The 17,437-nt window shown below is 39.7% G+C and overlaps 1 long non-coding RNA gene across 2 annotated transcripts; it reads right to left on the bottom strand.

Annotated features, from left to right (window-relative positions):
• Positions 1-924: 924 nt before the first annotated feature.
• On the bottom strand, positions 925-13,300 carry LOC118027027. Of its 2 annotated transcripts, XR_004683732.1 has the most exons (3): positions 12,988-13,300; positions 11,764-11,871; positions 925-1,298 (listed from the first exon to the last, which is right to left on the bottom strand). It is a non-coding gene; the product is annotated as an uncharacterized LOC118027027 (long non-coding RNA). The 2 variants fall into 2 exon arrangements; XR_004683731.1 differs by lacking the exon at positions 12,988-13,300 and having other exon boundaries at positions 11,764-11,995.
• Positions 13,301-17,437: the final 4,137 nt, after the last annotated feature.

Below are 17,437 nucleotides of genomic sequence, written 5' to 3'. Positions count from 1 at the left end.
TCAAATCACTATGCTGTACACCTGAAACTAATGTAACATTGTACACCTGACATAATGTAACAAGTCAACTACACCTCAATAAAAAAATGATCTTAGGGGCGCCTGGGTGGCTCAGTTGGTTAAGCGACTGCCTTCGGCTCGGGTCATGATCCTGGAGTCCCGGGATCGAGTCCCGCATCGGGCTCCCTGCTCGGCAGGGAGTCTGCTTCTCCCTCTGACCCTCCTCCCTCTCATGCTCTCTGTCTCTCATTCTCTCTCTCTCTCAAATAAATAAATAAAATCTTTAAAAAAAAAAATGATCTTAGACTAATTCTACTTCTATACCATTTAAAGGATTTAACAATGTGTCAGATGTTCTGTTTTGTAATACCATCCATTCATTCACTCACTTGATTATTCATTCCACAAATAATGCCTATATTATCCTTCCCAGTTTTGACAGCACAGTAAGACTTCTGAGCCTAACACGAATTGGGAAACCACATTATAAAGCAAAAACATTCCTGTAGGAATGACTTACTCTACAATAATTTCACATTGGCCACCTATGCTGGCTCATGCCTCTTTGTTACTTTTCTAATTCAGTTTTTTACTAAAAAATACGTGGGAGTGGGAGTGCAGAATGTAGCTCCACATCACCATCAAGCAATTATCAGGACACCAGCAGGATATCCAAGAATTCAACTCCATTTTGACACTATCTACCTGGAGATAGCATCAGATCCCATCGGTAAGAGCTTAGTCCCACAAGATGTGTCTCCCCCCGCCCCAACACACACATATACACCTCAGACCCCAGTCGCAAGTCCAGGTTACCACCTGTGCTTCTGACCAACTGGCTATAGATCAGAGGTTCCAAACCTTGGATTTGATTATTTGCTAGAGTGGCTCACAGAACTCAGGGAAATACTTACTTACATTTAACTGTTTAACTGTTTACTAAAGGATCTGAAAAAGGATACAGATGAACATCTAGATGGAAGGTAGGGCAAGGTATATGGGAACGGATGAAGAATTTCCATGCCTTCTCCAGACACACCAGTCTCTCAACACCTCCACGTGTTCACCAATCCAGAAGCTCTCCAAGCCCTGTACTTTTGGAATTTTATAGAGGCTGCATCGTGTAAGCATGATGGATGGATCATTAACTCTTCTCAAGAAAATGGGTGGCAGAGCTGAAAATTCCAAGCTTCTCATCATGGCTTGGTCTCTCCAGTGGCCAGCCCTCATCCAGAAGCCCACGCAGAAGAACAAATGACACTCCCATCACCCAGGAAATCACAAGGATTCCAGGAGTTCTGTATCAGAAACAAAAGTCAAAGACCAATATTAAAGCAGGAGATGCTCCTAGTGTCCCAGGAACTGGGGGCAGAGACCAATATATACTTTCTATTATCTCACAATATTAATGTAAAGTTATCTGAAGTTTAGAAAAACCAAAACTGTAATAATAATCATGATTTCAATATCTATACCAAACCTAACTCTTCCTTCCTTTTGGGCCACCAAAACTTGGTGTTTATCAAAAGGCCTTTTTTTTTTAAAGATTATATTTATTTATTTGTCAGAGAGAAAGAGCACAAGCAGGGGGAGAAGCAGGCCGAGCGAGAAGCAGGCTCCCTGTTGAGCAAGGAGTCTGATGAGGGGCTGGATCCCAGGACCCTGAGATCATGACCTGAGCCAAAGGCAGACACTTAACTGACTGAGCCACCCAGGTGTCTCGATCAAAAGGCCTTAAAAAAAAAAAAATCAGAAACCTAGCAGGCATCTTACAACATTAGCTAATATATTTATGTGAGTTAAATTTGAATGAATCACCAAACGAAACCACATGGATTGAAGTCCCCATAGGATACATACACATTAAAAGTTTCAGTTTCAAAAAGCATATTTTATAAAAGTGCAATGTGTGTGCATGTGTGTGTATACGTTTTAGGACAATGAAGATGGAGTTAAATAAACATATTAGAAAAAATAGATTTAGACATGTTTTCTCCAAAAAACTGGAGGGCATTTGTCTGTAATGTCAAAAAATGAACTGAAAATATGATTCGTGATATCTACTGACAGTATCATTTTGCTACTTTGTTTTTACTAGTAAATATTGCATATTTTGTATTTCAGATAGTATTATTTGAAACATCAGAAAGAGTAAAGATAATTTTTAAGGAAACATGTAGGGTAATGTCAATGAATTATTAAAGATAAGATTTAAATGATAGCATCTATGTTTTTAAACAAACAAAACCACTTTTTCCATGGGCTACAATCATTATTTGGAACCGTCACTAAATTATACCTTCCAAAATCAGAGTTAAAATTTAGAGCTTTGAGACAATGTATTTTGTTACTGTTTTGTTTTAAGTTTTCCTTCTGCACAAAGAGGGACTGACAACAATTAGACATAAAATAGCACACGTGGAAAGAAATTAATATTCCAGACAAAAACAACAAGATCTTTTCAAATGATCGTTCTTAACATTTGGAGGAAACATGCTTGTTGGAATTAATTACAGATAACAGAACTTTATCCTAAGTGTTAAAAAAATAGATAGATAATCCACATGATGGATAAACATTTGTGAACTCATATTAAACAGTGAGGCAACTCTCTGACTCTTGGAGAATCACTAATTCATTATCTGCTGACCCCGCTAGGGCCTGCTGTGACTCGAGTATTTGTGCTGTTTCCTGGAATGCACGTGCATGAAATGCCATCTGAGCAGGTGGTGATGGTTCTCTGCAGCATTCCAGGGCAAGCGAAAAGGGGCAGCGTGAAAGAAGACACCCTCAAGCCATCCTAACAACATTTTCCCTGTTCATCTACGTGCTCTCTCTTGCTCTGAGGCTGAATGTGGTTTGGGGAGAAACTACCACTGCTGCCGGTGGTGGTTTAAAATCCCATCATCCGGGCTTGCAGAGCTAAGGAGATGCACACCAGCAACTCCTACTTTTACCTAAAGCCCAGAGGTGCTGCCTTGCCCAACGTCACAGCACGAGGGAGTATATTAGTTTGCTAGGTGTCCATTACACAGTACCATAGACAGGGCAGCTTAAAGAAGAGAAATTTATTGTCTCAAAATTCTGAAGGCTAGAAACCTGAGATCAAGGTGTCAGAAGAATTTTTTGAGGTCTATTTCCTTGGCCTGTAGATGGCTGTCTTCTCCAAGGGCCTTCACATCATCTTCTCTCTGTACCTGTCTCTCCAACCTCCTCTTTTTATAAGGACACCAGTAATATTGGATTAAGGCCCACTCCAATGACCTCATTCTAACTTAATTGTCTTGAAAGACTTTATCTCCAAATATAGTCACATTCTGAGATACTGCAGAGTAGGGCTTCAACATATAAATTTGGGGGAAAAATTTCAGCCCATAATAGGGAGGCAGAGCATACAGACGCCAAAGTATCAGTTAGTTTCCTTTTCAATATACAAATATATAAAAGGTATGTGGCAGGATAATTTTTGAGATTTTCATAATTTTGTTCATTCTTCAGATTTCCCCCTTGTTCCTCTTCCAAGGAAGTAGTCAGACCCTTCCTACTTCCTTAACTCAGGGACTTTGACTGAGCAAGAATAGAAGGTGGTAACAATGATTCTCAGTTCTGTATGGCCTAAACTCCACGAAATGATTTTGCAAGGCATCCTGAGTAGACAGAAAAGCAAGGAAAGTGCCCTTGAGAAAAGCAAGGGAGGGATTTAGTCCTAACTAGGAGTATGGCAGTCTGGGGGTCTCCCAGGTAGTGCTGACCACCAAGCTGCTGTCAGAGAAATAATGGCAAGATGGAAACAGCTACAGGGTCTCTGGAGGGAGGCTGGACACCAAAAGCAGGGCTCCCAACCTTAGCCAACACTTTTCAGCCACATGCATATCACAGAAGCTGCAGCTGGGTACCTGACTGCTGGCCAAGACTGTGGACAGTTCAGTGACCAGTGAAGGCAAATGAGTGATGACCTGCCACTCTGCTGAATCCCAACAACTTTGCAAACCCTGGGAAGGAAGTGACTCTAAAAGATACCTGAGATTGGCTTTCCTACCAATCCAGTGAGATGGGGAACTAGAGTTGGAGTACATTTATTAAAATTATAAAATAATATTCTTGAGTTAATTAGAAAGATACTTACATTTAAGCTTATCATTCATTCATTCATTCATTCATTCAAATGATTTTTGGGGGGCACCTAGGTGGCTCAGTCGGTTAAGCATTTGCCATTGGCTCAGGTTATGATCCCGAGGTCCTGGGCTCAAGGAGTCTGCTTCTCTTTCTCCCTCTGCCCTATCCCCTACTCGTGTGTGCTCTCTCTCTCTCAAATAAATAAATAAAATCTTTTTTAAAAATTATTTTTTTGTGAGCGTCCTTGGCAACATTCCTACCCTCGTGGAGCCCACATTTCACCAGAGAAGGCAGACAATAAGTATGTACGCAAAATGGTGAGAGAAATGGGGGCTAAAAAGAGAGAGGAACAGGGTGGTATGACAGAGTAATGGGAGTGATACACACAGGCGATCAGAAAAACCTCCTTGAGCTGAGACACAATTGATAACGATTTGATTTGAAAGGCAGGAAGAACAGCAAAAATACACTTTGTCAATACAAAAAAGATATGGAAGTTAGTGTAGCTGAAGTGTATTAGATGTGTACCCATTACTGGAGAATCTAATAGGAAGTTAGTGAAGCTAAAGCTCAGGACCCTCCCTTCTGGGATCCCTTCCAAGGCTCTGGAAGGAACACCAACAATGTGTTTACATGTGCATATGCTGTTGTAAAATCTGCCGAAGTAAAATACTTCAACTGAATCTGGTTAAGATTATTGTCTTTTTCATCCAACGTCCCCTGCAAGAGATGGTGGAGTACCCACGAGCCTTTTTGGAACCCAGCTAAGGGGAAGATGAGGCGGGGATTTGTTCAGCTTGGGTTTCATGAAATATGTTTATGTGGTTCACAATCGCATTCAGGGAAAAGTTATTGCCAGTTGCCCAGCATAGGAATGAAGAGCTTCCAGGCATCCGCTTACCATGTGTTGTGTCCATTTGCCTGTGTGAAAACATTAAAGGGCAGGGCCAGAGGTCCTATCACAGCATGAACCCATTCGAAGGTGCTGACACTGTACGTATTTGTGTAGTAGAGGAAAACATACGTTGAAATGTACAGTGCCACAAACTAGTCTGTGGAATTCTCTTCTAATGGCTAAATACAAAAATCGCCAGTGAAGAATTCATTTCTTATTGATGCCTAGTTAAATGCAAAGGTGCCTCCTTTCCGGAATATGCCAGATAATGCAGCATATACAATGATAAATGCACCGTACATTCATTATGGCTATTATAAAAAATAAAATCTATTAGAATTCTTATGTTTATAGGCAAAAATCTGTAGCCATGTTACACTGATTACTTCGGTACGAGAAGTCCCATGTTGTGTGCAACCCTATTATCAATTATAAAAACTACTATTGATTAACTATGGTAGATGTTAATGGAAAAAATTATATCATGAAATTTTTGTCATATAAAGAAGAAATCAACGAGTACTCAAGCAAGAAATATAGGGGGAAAAAGAGGTGTGTCAGTTAATTAATAAAAATATTGTTATTTATCTGAATTTTGAGATGTTTGTGGGAGCTGGCTAATTTGTGTGGGGCTTTTTTAACAGGTAAAACTAACACTTTTTAGATTTTCATAACTTAGTTGTCCCTTTTCTGATTTTTTGATTTTTCATCAGTCTTCCCCCTCCTCTTTTCCTTCAAAGCTTCACAAAATGAATTACAATGTCTGCTTTGCCCTTATGCTTCTGAAAGTCAATAATATTAAAAAGAGATACATTTACATTTATAATGTCAAAATGCCCAAAAGTTGCAATAGTAGTTTTAAAAATGCCTAACAAATAAAATAAATAATGCTGATGGGATTGCTGAGTGAAACTTTATATTGGAGCCAAATTCTAGGTAGTAGTTTAAGTTAGGAATCACTTTTAACCTATTAAGCAAAAATATGATTCAGCTTGCTGCATTTTCTTGTATCAAAATAATGTTTTCCAGACTAAACCATACTCTACTACCAACCTGTCACGTGCTTGCTATCCATCCTGGTTTTAAAAAACCTGCCTTAATTTATTCATTCATGTAACCAATGTTTATTATTTATTTCAGTCACTGTTTTAGGCATGAGGGACATGGAAATTAACAAGTCAGACAAGGCCTATGCCCTCTAGAAGCTCATATTCCAGTAGGCAGGGCAGACAATGAAGACAACCCTCTGTTTTGTCAGATGGTGGCAAGTGCTATGAAGAACAATGAAGTTGCAGGCATGGGGTAGGGGTAGGCTGGCTACCTCAGAGGACAGCTTCTCTTTAGGAGGAGGTGATATTTGAACAGAGACCTAGTCCATGTAGTTGAAGCGCTGGTGGTTACCATTGTTGCTTTAAACAGTAAAATCAGGGGTGCCTGGGTGGCTCAGTCTGTTTAGCGTCTGCCTTCGCCTCAGGTCATGATCCCAGGGTCCTGAGATTGAGCCCCGCATCAGGCTCCCTGCTCAGCGGGAAGCCTGCTTCTCCCTCTCCCTCTCCCTGCTGCTTCCCCTCCTTGTGTTCCCTCTCTCTCTCTGTCAAATAAATAAATAAAATCTTTTAAAAAATCATAAAATCATAAAAATATTTTGACCAAACTAGACGCTATAAGTGTATCCTTTTCAGAGGCAACACAGGTAATGGGAAGAGGCAAGGGGCTTGATGTGAATTGAACCCCCCCCCCCCATTTTGCTGCTATTTTCTGCACAGCCTTGGGTGCATCATTTGTCTTTTCTTTTTCTTTTTTAGATTGTATTTATTTATCTGACAGAGAGAGACACAGCGAGAGAGGGAAACACAAGCAGGGGGAGTGGGAGAGGGAGAAGCAGGCTTCCCGCTGAGCAGGGAGCCTGATGTGGGACTCGATCCCAGGACCCTGGGATCATGACCTGAGCTGAAAGCAGACGCTTAACAACTGAGCCACCCAGGTGCCCCCATCATTTGTCTTTTCTGAACCTCCGTATTCTCTTTCAAAGTTGCTCTAAGCAATAAGTGAAATGTTTTTAAACACCTATTTTTTAAACAAGTACCTGGCATATAATAACTGCTTCATAAATCTTCCCTTTAAACTTCTCCCTTTGCTATCTACGAGGGATCTTCCTGGATGGGAACACAGGCATTAGTGGAAAGTTTTTGGAGGGAAATACCTTTTCATTGCAGGCCAGTGCAACAGGCTTCCCACAGAAGTGAGGAATTTCCTAGAAAACTGCTAATCACCTGCAAGGCGGCCAGCAATAATGGAGCAAAGAGAACATAAAATGGCCACTCCTGCATCTGAGGAGCATATGTTCAGCTGACCGGAATTCGTTACTCTTCATACCTCTTTGGAATTAGACAGGCCTGCATTTGTCTGCCCCCCACCCTCTAGCTGGTTACTGTGGCTCCTAGGCGTCAGTTTCCTCATGTGTGGAAAAGAAAAGGCTATTGTAAAGAATTGATGAGGTAAATTGATGCCCAGCACTGTGCTGGAATGTAGGAGGCACTTGGGCTTTTTTTGTTGTTATTGTAATTAGTAGTGATTTATTAATTTTTTGACTCAGGACACTTTCCCAATTCACTGCCTTTCAGGTTTCTCAGAAGACCATGAAGTAGTGGAAATATTATTACACCCTTCAACAGAACTGTGAAACGAGCCCGAGAGAGCAACTGGTTTCATCCGTGACTGGGATTCTGTTGCAGTTCTCCTAATTCCCTAGCAGCTCAAATAGTATATATTTGCTGATGGGTTGACTATACGATCTTCCACTGTGCATCACATCCAGAGTTAATGAAACCGCTAAACCAGATAGGGACTTGGGAGATTCTTTTTCTGCTCTTCAAGCAAGGGAAGCCCTTGGCCTCCCAACAGGGTCAAGGAATCAATTTTTATGGGTTCAAAATTTTGAGTTTTCTGAAGGCAATAGTAACTCCTCAGCAAATACACTTGGAATGAAATTGCACAGAATCACGTTGAATGTAATGGAAACACTGTAAAGGTAGTGAAACTAACATATTAAATTTGGTTTGAATTTTAATTCTAGGTTTCAACTTCTGTGAACCAACGAGTAACAAAGAATAATGTTCCAGGATTTCTTCTTCTTTAGCGCCCACGGTTCTTGGTCACGCTGCTTCGAAGAATGCAGAGGTAGACCGGACAGAGTGGTGGGCAGCAAAGCAAGGTTTACTGAGCGATAGCACTGTGATAGTACAAAGTTCCCAAAGAAGAAGGGGATCTGAGAGGGTTGCCACTGGAGTTTCTAAGTCTAGGGGTTTGTATGGGCTTATCGACAGGCTGTTTTAATTTGATTAACCTTCCCTGCACCTGTCATCCAACCAGGTTTTTGTCATCTATCTATCATGTAGGGAAGGGTGAAGGGCTCCTTCCAGGATGGTGTAAAATCCTCTTAAGGGTGGTTTCCTCTTAGCGTGGGGGCCCCTTGTCCCTGCCTGCCTTTCTTCCAACTGTCCTTCATCAACAATACTTTTTCCATCATGATAGTATTCTCTTTGAAATCCTGAAGTGGATACAAACATTAAGTTCCACCTAGTAAGTGTCATTTTCTTTTCTTTTCTTTTTTTTTTTTTAAAGATTTTATTTATTTATTTGAGAGAGAGAGAATGAGAGAGAGCACATGAGAGGGGGGAGGGTCAGAGGGAGAAGCAGACTCCCTGCCGAGCAGGGAGCCCGATGCGGGACTCGATCCCGGGACTCCAGGATCATGACCTGAGCAGAAGGCAGTCACTTAACCAACTGAGCCACCCAGGCGCCCGTAAGTGTCATTTTCTAAACTCTCTGGAGAGAGGGAAAACTGGCAGTCAGGTCAAGTAAATTGCCTTAGGTCACACTGGAATCAGTAGGAGAGCAAACCAAACTCCAGAGCCCTCCTCCCACATCAATGGTACACAGAAAAAAGTTCCATGGAAGTCACTTAGGTCATTGCCCTGACAACACATTCTGGGGATTTTCCTGAATTTTGTTTTTTAGTGCTGTGCCAGATCTGGCCTTAAATATCTCTAAAAATAGCATTTCCTTCCATTTTAATTCTTCTCAACCTGGGTAATTATTCCAGCACCCAAGAGCTCTGACTTCCAAGAGAAGTTTGTCATTTGAAATAAAACTTCCAGGTCTCTTTTTATATTTCTAGTTCTATTCTTCCTATTACTATCTTTTTCTTCCTTTTTAGTGCTGATACCAGTAATGATTAGGATTATTGGGAATAGGGTCATTATATATGAAAAATTCCTTCTCTGCAAGAATTTTAAATGTCTTAAAAAAATCTTTCTATCTTTAAATCAAAAGTAGCTTTTAGGGGCACCAGGGTAGCTCGGTCAGTTAAGCGTCCAACTCTTGGTTTCAGCTCAGGTCATGATCTCATGGGTCATGAGATTAAGCCCCATGCTGGGCTCCACACTCAGTGGGGAGTCTGCTTTTGAAGATTCTCTCCCTCTGCTCCTCCCCCGATTTGCATGTGCACAGACACACACTCTCTCTCCCTTTCCCTCTCTCTAAAATAAATAAATAAATCTTTAAAATGTGTCGAAGAACTTAAAACCTAAGCTTAATACCTTCAATTTAAGGTATAAAACAATTTTTTTAAGTAGTTTTAAAATCAAAACTTTAAAGTCATGTTTGAGAAAATCATCTGCCAAATATTTACAAAATTTCAAGAAAATGTGAGAAAAGTTTTTTGAAAGGCACACATAAACATGCATAAACGTTTGCATAGATTAAAAAAATTTTTAATTATGTTATCATTATAGGAAAATTTAATGCACACATAAGATACATCATTCTTTCTGATGTATCTCATTTATGAATGCCTTTTGAAAATCCAAGAGTCACCCAAATTTAGATAATCAATTTGAAAAGCTGTAAAATCCAGAGCAAGTATATTGTACTTTTGGAGGAATAAAGTTTTTAAACAAGTGCAGGCAGTTAAAAAATATATATATGTGAAGTCTAACAGAACCCTTGCACAGAAATTTCAAGTAACATTACGTCTCTTACTCCAAAATTTTTCACTAAGTAGTTTTTTTGAAGTCAGAGGGAGAACAGGAGTGGGTTAGGTCATTGCAACTTTTATTCCTGTGAAGTGCACATTCAAAGTTAAACATGACAGAGCCTGACTTGCAGGGAAATTTTCAGTCCAAAATTAAGATAATGATCATTAAGCCTGATTTCACTCTGTTCTTTCCAAATCCATCTTATCCTGCTTTAGCAATAAATGAAATCCAGATGTTGGAATGATGCAAGATACTTTGTTTTAAGCCCTGTAAAACAGAGGCATGCTTTCTAGTTAGTATAACCACTCATTTCAAAAACAAACCCTTTAGTTTCTTTACAAAATTGTTTTGGCTAAGGAAACCCTGGGATGTAAATCATTAAGAGTTACCAATAGCCTTCAAGAGATGAGTAAAAATCATAGATACTACCCAGGTACAACCCAAAGTCATAAAATAACACTGTCTCAGAGTTTTAAGTCACTTTTGTTCAAAGACTGATAAGATTTATAGTATGGTAAACATGCTTTTGTCACCGAATTAATGGAATGACAAATACACAGATGTTAATATTAAAGATGCAAAATGAATTCAGGATAACATCTGACTAACAATATTCATCATTAAAGTTTAGTAAAACAAATCATTAATAAGAATTATAAGGTTTTAAAGTGGAAGCCTAGAGGTAACAACTGTCCATACAACAACACGAATATTATTTTGGTCCAAGGACAACTAAGCTAGTAAATCATTTCTTTTCTTTGGCTTATGAGTCTACTTGTGAGCCACTTACCTCTACTTCATGTTGTCTGTGAAAGATGAGAAAAACCTGTTTCAAATGTTATCTGCTCTTGAGGGAAACTATGTGGAAGGCATGCTTATTAAATAATTATCAAATATATCAAATATAAATTATTATATTCTCCAGATGAATTTCAAGGAAAACATGTACCATGAATTATATAAATATGCATGTGGAACTGTTCTAGTAACAGAAAGATGAAGTAAATGACCACCTTTAATAAATTTACTGTTTTTAAAATCTCTGTAGTGGTGCCTGTGTGGCTCAGTTGGTTAAGCGGCCGACTCTTGGTTTTGGCTCAGGTCAGGATCTTGGGGTCCTGGGATCAAGCCCCAGGTCAGGCTCTGCGTTCAGCGGGGAGTCTGCTTGAGGATTTCTCTCTCTGTCCCTCTGCCCCTCCCCCGCTTACTCTTTCTCTCTCTAAAAAATAAATAAGTCTTTTAAAAAAATCGGTAGGGATGACTGATTTATACTGAAGCATTTACTTTGCCTATTCTCCTTGTAACAAATAATACTTTTTTTTTTTTTTTTTGGTAACACAGTTAAAGGGGAGGTTTATGACTGAAAAAAAATAAAACAATAGATACAATCAGGAATCTGCTCAGTTGGTTAAGTGGCAGACTCTTGATTGATCTCAGGGTTGTGAGGTCAAGCCCCACCTCAGGCCCTGTGCTGAGCATGGAGTCTGCTTAAGACTCTCTCTCCCTCTCCCTCTGCCCCTCCCCCGCAACCAACCATGCCATTTGACCTAAATAACACATAATAATGTAGACAATCTTTGGTTGCCTTTGGACATTTAAAAACAAAGTGATTGAATTCAATGTATATTTTTTGATAAATTGAAGAAAATTCATATATGCAGTCATTCAGCTATAATATGTTAGACATTAGAGATACAAACTCTTGGTTCCTACCTTCATGGTATCCAAGATCTAGAGCAGGGCTTGGCAAACTGTGAAGTGAGGGCCTTAGCTCTCTGGGGCAACTACTCTGCAGTCTTACTGCAGAAGCAGCCAGACAATCTGGAAATGATAGTGTGACTATGTTGTAATAAAACTTTACTTCCAAAACAGGCAAGAGCAGATTTGGCCTGTTGAAGCTTGCTGATCAGTGGTTAGGATAAGGAAAAATAATATAATTAACAAAATAATAACATTAAAAGATAGTTCCTTGAAACCGTGTTTCTGAATATTAGGTGATATCTTTCAACAGAACAAAATGGCCACAGAGACTAGTAGAAAAGCAAACACATTTTTTAAAACATCTATTTAAACACATCAAAAGTGGGATGCCTGGGTGGCTCAGTTGGTGAGCATCGACTCTTGATTTCGGCTCAGGTCATGATCTCAGGATCCTGAGACTGAGCCCACATCAGACTCCGTGCTCAGGGTGGAGTTTGCTGGAGATGATCTCCCCCTCCCCTGCCCCTCCCCCAACGTGTGTGCACTTGCACACGCATGCGTTCTCTTTCTCTCTGTATCTCTCTCAAAATAAATAAATTAAAAAAAAAAACAAACCACATCAGAAGTGCCGACCCAACCAGGATTAGGAGGTACCAAGATTCCAGAAAAGGACAAGAAGCTGAAAATATAGATTTTGCCAAGGGGGCCCTGCAACCAGAAACCTACTTATCAGCAGAGCCTTTGTTGATCTCTTGGAGCAGTGCAGTGGTTCTCAGGGGGTAATTTGCCTCCCAGGGACATCTGACAATGTCCGAAGACATTTTTTTGATTATCATGATGCTGGGGAGGGGATGGTTTGCTTTGGGCATTTAGTGTGTAGCAGCCAGGGATGCAGCTAAACACCCTACAAAGCACAGGACAACCCCCACTCCCAATGAAACTTATCTCACTCCAAATGTCAATAACACCTAATTTGAAAAACCCTGGGTTACAGAAACAAAACTGGAGGCTTAGAATCTTACATACATACTCGATCCAAGTGTATATAATTCTTAATCCTGATTTGGGTTAAAGATTTTCTAGAAATCACTATGTTAGATTCTTACTGTCTCAGATCTGGAATATTCCCGCCCCTGTTAAATCCCACACATGAAGTGTTCTGAACCATCTTCATTCTCCCAGGTCCCAACCCCACTACAGCTACATTCATTCTCAGCAAAACACCTTATCACTTACCTTGATAATTCCGTTAAAATCATCCTTCCTTTCCACATAATATTTTTTCTATAGCTGCAGTCATTTTTTCCCCATCTTCAATAAAGTACTTTATTTTTAGGTTATTCTACCTCCTTCCTTTCGTAGTTATTGAAAAAGGAGTCAACATACACTGTGTCCATTTTATTATAATCTAGTGCCTGTTTCAGTGACTCCACACAAGCCTTCTTGGCCAAATTTCCATTGTGAAACCAATGGTCTTTCTTCAGCCACAACACTTAACACTGCTAAAAACCTCTTACCTCCTTCTCTGACATTTACCAACCCGATTCTCCTTTTATAACCCTTTTCCTCCTTTCACCACTCCACCCACTAAATATGCCCTCAAGGTTCCGTGTTCAGTACGTCAGTTACCATACTGTGCCTCTGGGCTTCAAACTCACCCTCCCACATGCCGTGGTGTGACGCTTGGGCTTGAGCGGGGACTCTCAAACTGCATTCCGGCTTTGCCTGCGGCTACTTATTAAGTCTGCCGATAGGGGGCGGTGGAGGGAGCGTGAGACGCCGGAGAAGGGAGAAGCTGCTTGTTCCTACCTGATTGTTTCGCGTTCTGAGCAGTTAGTTCCGAGAGCAGCGTTTGATTGCAGTTTGTAGCTATTCCAACACTTGCAACGCCAGTCTTACGACTCCCCATAGAGACACCAGCACCAGACAAGCAGCAAGCCCCCCTCAGAAGTCTGGGCCGGCCCCTCGAAGTCCCACCTTCAAACTTCCAAGTTTAAATAAGTCCAGTTTCGGGCACCTGGGTGGCTCAGATGGTTGAGCGTCTGCCTTCGGCTCAGGTCATGATCCCAGGGTCCTGGGATCGAGTCCCACGTCGGGCTCCCTGCTCCTTGGGAGCCTGCTTCTCCCTCTGCCTCTCTCTCTCTGTCTCTCATGAATAAATAAATAAAATCTTTAAAAATATATATATTAAAAAAAAATACATGCTATATGCTGAAGATAAAATTGGATTACACCACTAGCGTAACCCAATATTACGATTTTGTACCCAAAGACATGAAGGATATGCAGAATCTAACCAGATGCCTTTTTAATATAAGACAAAATCTGTAAGACTTTGAAGACTTAGCCCAACCAAATAGGAAAAATATTTTTTAAAAAATTACATAGGGGGGCGCCTGGGTGGCTCAGTTGGTTAAGCGTCTGCCTTCGGCTCAGGTCATGATCCCAGGGTCCTGGGATCGAGTCCCACGTCGGGCTCCCTGCTCCTTGGGAGCCTGCTTCTCCCTCTGCCTCTCTCTCTCTGTCTCTCATGAATAAATAAATAAAATCTTTAAAATAAATAAATAAATAAATAAATAAATAAATAAATAAATAATTCCAGTTTCTTCCCTTTGTTCCCTTAGACCTATCTGGCGGGCAGGGCAGAGTTGCTTCTTGCAGTTGCTACCTCCATAAACCCCTGGTGTTCCTACTTGTCTTTTCAATTACCTAATCATAGAGCCAGTAATCCATAGAACAGACATCATTATAGCCATCATCATCTTGTTTATTCATCAGGATAGTAATGTAACTTGCTTTTATCTTAGAACACTTTGAGTTTACTTTTCCCCTAACTGACATGAACGATATATAAAATTTTGATGTTCGCTGAAATTGATATTTTGGCCTCTAAGGCTTAACTCACAGCCGAGTTCACCCTTTTATTGAGCCTCCAGACCAGGCCTCTGTGACTTGTTATGGGATGAGGGTGGTGATAGTGTAGGCAGAGGATGGACCTAAAACTGGATATTTGAAACACTGAATGGGGGGAGGGGTGTTTTCTTGGTGACTTATATATAAGCCTTGACAAGAGCACCTTTGGGCTAAACTAACACATCCGTAACACATGCCTCAGGATGTATCAGGCATTAGGCGTTAATGAAACTGAAGATCCACTCATTCAGGCTTATTTATTGTATCATCCCCAAGACACCCAGGAATCATGACTCTTCAAAGAAAGGTGTGGATGAGGAACATCATAGGAGAGCATGCTGTAGGTTGACTTGTGAGGCCACTGAGAAGGGAGTCAAGACAGAAAGGCCCTGAAATGTGTACCCCAAAAGTAACTCGGACATATATCTATCATTTGGCATCTTCAGGTCTATGTAACTGGGAATACAGGCCTTTACAGAGAAATGGATCTTTGGGCCTGGAAACAGGAAATACATGATATTTGCCACCAAAAATAACAGACTAGAACAGGAATCCCGAGAGTTTCTAGGCCTTCCCATATCAGGAAATTGTGAGGAGACAATATGCATTAAAACATTATAAGGGTGGGGCAGGGCTTATATGGGAAACTCTCTGCACCTTCCTTGTGTGAAATGGTTCTAAAAAAAATAAAGTCGTTTAAAAAAAATGTAAGTTTTCTTAATCATTGTGATTTTTGTCTGATCATTTTTATCACAACTCTGTCCTACAGTGAGTAACAGTAAAATTCTTAAATGAAAAGTGTCTCCTGTGCTTGTTTCTAGGGAAGTAGGAGCTGAAGAGATAATATCCTCCTCATTATAGAGCCAGCGAACACTAGAGAAGATGCTAATGATATTAAAGAGAATGATTGATAAGGCTGAAGCCCTTGGACCTGTATAGCAGGGAAGAAATGAACACAAGGAAAATCAGCCTAGCATCAAGGACTGACCTTGAGAAATTAATGGTCTTGAACCCCTGTGGTTTTCAATTATACTGAAGTATAAACTCAGAAGAAAGCAAGAGAAATGCAAGCTAAACAAGAAATGACCACCACTTCTTGATTCCTACAGTCTAACTGCATTACTCTACTCCCAAAATTACAGTCAAGGTATAAGTCAAGGTAGCCAAAGACCCCCTCAAAAAACTGTCTTTGTAATAAATAAAAATGCTCTAAGTGTATTTTAGTTATGATATAATGATTAATATTATTCAAATAAATGGTTCTAGAAAAATCTGTATGACTGTTAGTGTAAAAGCATTCTACTCAACTGGAAATTAATGCAAGCTTAAACTTTACACTGAATTTTCAGAGATTTTTAAACTAATTTTCATGTTATGTTGATCTGTGAAGAAATTTAAAATTTTAGTAATTTCACAAATTACTTAAAACATTTGATTTTTCAAAAAAATATAAGTATCCTGCTTTGATGAACCATATGCTGTGTAGTTTTTTATTGGCAAATCCAGAAATTTTTCTATCAAAGGCTTTCTATTGACAAATGCAATCCAATCTACTATTTATTGTATTTTGGCTGGCCTTTGGGGTTATCATTTCCTTATTTATTATACACCATGCACACCTATCATAGTTCATCCTGCACTCTGCTTAATATGGTTATCATTTGATGAAGTTTCCTGGGGAATTGGGTTGCTCAGTCTGGCTGTTACTTTTGCCCTCTTATGAATAATTCCTTGAAATGAAGTATTTTCTCACATTTAGTGTTTCTTTTGCACTGCTTTGTTAAATTACCCCAGTGCCTTTAATGCAGAAACTCAAAGAAGAAATGCTTATCTATATTTTATTCCATTAATGTTTAAAAAAGAATGAAGACAAGTTCTATAAAGATTGCCACAAGTTTAATACAACATAATCATATATATAGCTTAATTATACATTTATTATTTTGAAGCCAACAAAACACTATTTTTATGTAAATATATAAAAAATATATATTTTAAATACTTAATGATCTAGAGTAATTTCTGTGCATCTCAGTATAAACTGTGGCTTAATATGAAGCTTTGCTAGAGAGGAGGCCTTAATTATCCTGTGGTAGGTTTTCTAATCCTCCCTAATAAATCCATAGGCATCTCAGAATCAGATCTATACTAACTCCAAAGGACAAAAAGATACAGGTTACTAATTTTCAAAAACTACTTATGGAGAGCCATCAATGTGTTTGACCCTATTAGGTGGCCCAATAAACAGAGAAATCATTTCACAGGACGTTTTTTGAGTGCCTATGTTCAGTTTCCAGCAAAAGGTTCAGAGGGTCATGTTTCAGTGGAAAAAAAATTATTTTTTATCTGAGGGCCTAAAAGCAAGCAAGAACCAACCTTGTCCTTAACTCAACAGTTTCCCTACGTATTAATAAAAGACTACTAAATGGGGTGCCTGGGTGGCTCAGTTCTTAAGCATCTGCCTTTGGCTCAGGTCATGATCTCTAGGTCCTGGAATGGAGCTCCACATCTGGCTTCCTGCTCAGTGATGAGTCTGCTGCTCCCTCCCCCTCTGCCCCTCACCCCCAGTCATGTGCTCACGCTCTCTCTCTCGCAAATAAAATCTTTATAAAAATAAATAAATAAATAAATAAATGACCGCTGAAATTTATCACCCATCTGTGACACCTTTGAGAGCTAAAAGAGGAGTAAAAATGATAAAAATCAAGTAAATCCGTATTTATTTTAATATATTTTTAATACTTGAAGTATTTATGTATTGACCAAAAAGGTG

This window comes from Mirounga leonina, unplaced genomic scaffold (genome assembly GCF_011800145.1).
Source record: "Mirounga leonina isolate KUSES-001 unplaced genomic scaffold, KU_Mleo_1.0 Mir_357, whole genome shotgun sequence".
Classification (NCBI taxonomy): Eukaryota; Metazoa; Chordata; class Mammalia; order Carnivora; family Phocidae; genus Mirounga; species Mirounga leonina.
This window is presented reverse-complemented; position numbering and strand designations above follow the sequence as displayed.